The sequence below is a fragment of the Carassius carassius genome, chromosome 22 (assembly GCF_963082965.1).
Source record: "Carassius carassius chromosome 22, fCarCar2.1, whole genome shotgun sequence".
In the NCBI taxonomy this organism is placed as follows: Eukaryota; Metazoa; Chordata; class Actinopteri; order Cypriniformes; family Cyprinidae; genus Carassius; species Carassius carassius.
This window is the reverse complement of record NC_081776.1, coordinates 29,709,784-29,714,528: the sequence shown is the minus strand read 5'-3', so window position 1 is coordinate 29,714,528 and position 4,745 is coordinate 29,709,784. Positions and strand designations below refer to the sequence as shown.

The 4,745-nt window shown below is 45.0% G+C and overlaps 1 pseudogene; it reads left to right on the top strand.

The window, feature by feature from the left end:
* Window positions 1-983: 983 nt before the first annotated feature.
* Window positions 984-1,084, top strand: LOC132099309 (U6 spliceosomal RNA; annotated as a pseudogene).
* The last annotated feature ends 3,661 nt before the right edge of the window (window positions 1,085-4,745 follow it).

The window sequence follows — 4,745 nt, the reverse complement described above, 5'->3', positions numbered from 1 at the left end:
CAACACTGGTAAAGGAGAAATAAAAATGTTTTAGTTTACTGTAGTTTTGTAACCATCTCATTAAACTGCTAAACAACGAACGTCTTTGTTTAAAGAAATCAGTGTTAGCTAGCTGATTTAAGTTACATTCTCTCGGACTATTCCATAATAATAATGATAAAACTATATATTTCTGAATTGGCTGGAAAAGAACACCCTCAATTTACATTTTTTTAACTTTTAACAAGGCAATCGTTTACTTTTATGATGTTAAACAAATACAATTTAACCACAAAGAAACAAAAAATGTTTTATAAAGTACTTACACTTGAATAGAGCCGCGTCTCCGCTTTCCGCCATTTTCAAATATAACGACGAAAACTCCTCCCCCGTGGCATCATGGGATAGTAAAGTGTCCATCGTATGCGCACTTCGGAATCTCGCCGGAAGTAGTAGGTCATCCGGGTACTTTTCGCCTACTGTTTTTCGAATTCTATGATTTCGGACATACTACTCTGCTCGCGTACTGTTTTTTGCATACTATATATATAGTAGGGAAGTATTCGATTTCGGACGCAGCTAAGGTCTTTACAGGGGATCTCTATCTGGGGCTCTAGTTGTCCTGGTCTCCGCTGTCTTTCAGGGAGGTAGAGGTCCTTTCTAGGTGCTGATCCAGCATCTGGTCTGGATACGTACTGGATCCGGGTGACAGCAGTGACCCTCTGATCTGGATACAGACTGGATCTGGTGGCTACGGTGACCTCGGAATAAGAGAGAAACAGACTAATATTAGCGTAGATGCCATTCTTCTAATGATGTAGCAAGTACATCGGGTGTTATGGGAAGTGTTCCCGGTTCCGGTTTACCTAATTAATGCAGTCTAAAAATCCTTTAACGGATTTGGATAATAAAAGCATATTAGTATGTTATGTGTAAGCCATGTTAAAGAGATGGGTCTTTAATCTAGATTTAAACTGCAAGAGTGTATCTGCCTCCCGAACAATGTGTTCGCCACGGCGGCACATATACTAAAATTGGATCGATACAGAGAAGATTAGCATGGCCCCTGCGAAAAGCAGCTCGCCGTTCGTTCTTCTCTGTTTTCGCGCACGCGCAGTGGCGCCTTTGCGCATGCCCAGTCGCGCGGGCGAGCCGGCCCTCGGAGCGTGGGTTCGAACCCCGGTCGAGCCGCAAATGCTAAAATGTAATACAACCCGAATTCCCGAAAAGTTGGGACGTTTTTTACATTTTAATAAAATGAGAACTAAAGGAATTTCAAATCACATGAGCCAATATTTTATTCACAATAGAACATAGATAACGTAGCAAATGTTTAAACTGAGAAAATTTACACTTTTATCCACTTAATTAGCTCATTTAAAATTTAATGCCTGCTACAGGTCTCAAAAAAGTTGGCACGGGGGCAACAAATGGCTAAAAAAGCAAGCAGTTTTGAAAAGATTCAGCTGGGAGAACATCTAGTGATTAATTAAGTTAATTGATATCAGGTCTGTAACATGATTAGCTATAAAAGCTTTGTCTTAGAGAAGCAGAGTCTCTCAGAAGTAAAGATGGGCAGAGGCTCTCCAATCTGTGAAAGATTGTGAAAATTGTGGAAAACTTTAAAAACAATGTTCCTCAACGTCAAATTGCAAAGGCTTTGCAAATCTCATCATCAACAGTGCATAACATCATCAAAAGATTCAGAGAAACTGGAGAAATCTCTGTGCGTAAGGGACAAGGCTGGAGACCTTTATTGGATGCCCGTGGTCTTCGGGCTCTCAGACGACACTGCATCACTCATCGGCATGATTGTGTCAATGACATTACTAAATGGGCCCAGGAATACTTTCAGAAACCACTGTCGGTAAACACAATCCGCCGTGCCATCAGCAGATGCCAACTAAAGCTCTATCATGCAAAAAGGAAGCCATATGTGAACATGGTCCAGAAGCGCCGTCGTGTCCTGTGGGCCAAGGCTCATTTAAAATGGACTATTTCAAAGTGGAATAGTGTTTTATGGTCAGACAGAGTCCAAATTTGACATTCTTGTTGGAAATCACGGACGCCGTGTCCTCCGGGCTAAAGAGGAGGGAGACCTTCCAGCATGTTATCAGCGTTCAGTTCAAAAGCCAGCATCTCTGATGGTATGGGGGTGCATAAGTGCATACGGTATGGGCAGCTTGCATGTTTTGGAAGGCTCTGTGAATGCTGAAAGGTATATAAAGGTTTTAGAGAAACATATGCTTCCCTCAAAACAACGTCTATTTCAGGGAAGGCCTTGTTTATTTCAGCAGGACAATGCAAAACCACATACTGCAGCTATAACAACAGCATGGCTTGGTCGTAGAAGAGTCCGGGTGCTAACCTGGCCTGCTTGCAGTCCAGATCTTTCACCTATAGAGAACATTTGGCGCATCATTAAACGAAAAATACGTCAAAGACGACCACGAACTCTTCAGCAGCTGGAAATCTATATAAGGCAAGAATGGGACCAAATTCCAACAGCAAAACTCCAGCAACTCATAGCCTCAATGCCCAGACATCTTCAAACTGTTTTGAAAAGAAAAGGAGATGCTACACCATGGTAAACATGCCCCGTCCCAACTATTTTGAGACCTGTAGCAGAAATCAAAATTGAAACGAGCTCATTTTGTGCATAAAATTGTAAACTTTCTCAGTTTAAACATTTGCTATGTTATCTATGTTCTATTGTGAATAAAATATTGGCTCATGTGATTTGAAAGTCTTTTAGTTTTCATTTTATTAAAATTAAAAAAACGTCCCAACTTTTCCGGAATTCGGGTTGTAATTACTACTACTACTACTACTACTAAATGTTTGTTATTAAATATTCATACTATGCCTGTTTTATATGTCAACGTATAAATAAAAGTCACACGCCTTGTATTATTTGTGTTTCACCTTTTTCTTCATTAAATATTGATATTATACCTGTTTTATAGGTCAATGTATAAATAAAAGTTACATGCCGTGTATTATTTGTTTCACCTTTTTCTTCAGTAAAATAAATATCAATGAAATATCAGTAGTAGTAGTTGTTGTTGTTGTTGTATAGATGCAGAACACCAAGTGTGAAATAGATTATTTATTAATAAAACATGATGATGATGATGATGATGATAATAATAATAAAGCATCAGAGCAGACACATGGCATAATTGTTCTGTGCAGAGACTTTATTCCTCTTTTTTTAAACCACATCAATCACAGTAGACAGACACATAGTATAAGAGCTCAGTGCAGACATGCATGCCCCTGGATAACTTCAAAGACATGTCCAAAAGGCCTAAATAACTTGTCAGCGCATAAAATCAGAACAGCATAAAGGCATGACAATGTGTTATACAGGTGTGAATGGGACAGACAATGTTTTTGTTTTTTTCTTAAACCATATGATAGGCAGCAGACACACACACAGTATAGGCCTACATAACTTGTCAGCGCATAAAATCAGAACAGCACAAAGGCATGACAATGTTATACAGGTGTGAATGTTTTTTCAAGCGTAGTGTCCCTGTGCTGTAGAAGAGTTGTGGCAGGTGTGGACCGGTGTTTGTAGGAAGCCTCCACACCGCGGCAAGGTCCCGGTCCTCGTGGAGGGTAAAGTCAATGTCTTTTTAAAAAAAACACTCACACACAACTATATACACCTGGCCCAGCGAGAATGCGAAATCAGTCCGGGGCTCGACCCTTGTCCCTGTCCTTCGTCTCCCTCAGCCAGTCCTCCACACTCTTACTCGCCGCGGTCGAGCAAAAATGTACATTGCCGTAGCGGGTGTGTCCGGTCTCCCTCCGCTTTGGCTGGCCGCATTTTCTGCACTTCTGTGCTTGTGGCACGCCGGCCCGGGCACATCGACTGTTCCTGCCGCTGCCCTCTGCTCAGCCTTCTTCCTCCTCAGCCATAGAGTTTTGTACATAGGAGGAGGTGCTGCCTGCACTGCTTGTTGTCCCTGCCGTCCTGGCAGCAGCTGCAGTGCAGGCAGCTGAGGGCCGGCGTGATGTGCGGAGGGAGGACGTGTGAGAGGTCCAGAAGGAGAGGCTGCGTAACTGGAAAAGGTCCAGTTGCAGCTGCTGCAGCCGGCGGTACGGTACAGGACAGCAGCTGAGGGGGCAGGCGGTAAAGGCGCCAGTAAACGTACTGGCGCTGGCAGAACAGGCACCGGTGCTGCCACAGCCGGTGCCGGTGCTGCTGCCAGAGTTACCGCCGCCCTTGACGCCACTGTCGTCGCCTGGCTTGCAGGCACCGCCGTCGCTGCTGCCGGAGGACGATCCACAGCCACTGCTGGGGCCGGCGCTGGCACCGCGGCGGAACCCGCTGCTGCTGGTGGTCGTCCCTGGTGGTCGGCCCAGCACAAGGTCCCGGATGTGCTGGTAACGAAGCAGAATGCTGTCCCACCGCGACCTCCGGGCACCGTGCGCACGGGTGCCAGAGGGGATCAAGCGGCAGAGCTGGGTGCATACTGCCTCTACCAGCCGGCTTGCGCTGGGACTGCTGACAGGTCCAGATGTCTGTCCGACCGGGCAGCTGCAGACAAGGGACAAAAACAATGACGGATATGAGCGTTATGATAATGAGCAACATTACATAAAGCAGCTCGCGTGTACATCAGGGAAATGCATGATGGAGGTGTAGCCTTACCGTCTCAAGCTTTCCACTCCAGGTATACTGGTGCGGCTTGGCTTCGCTGCCATGAAGCGCCCCCGAGCTGGCCTGTCTCTGTAGCGGGGAGGGTAAACTACCC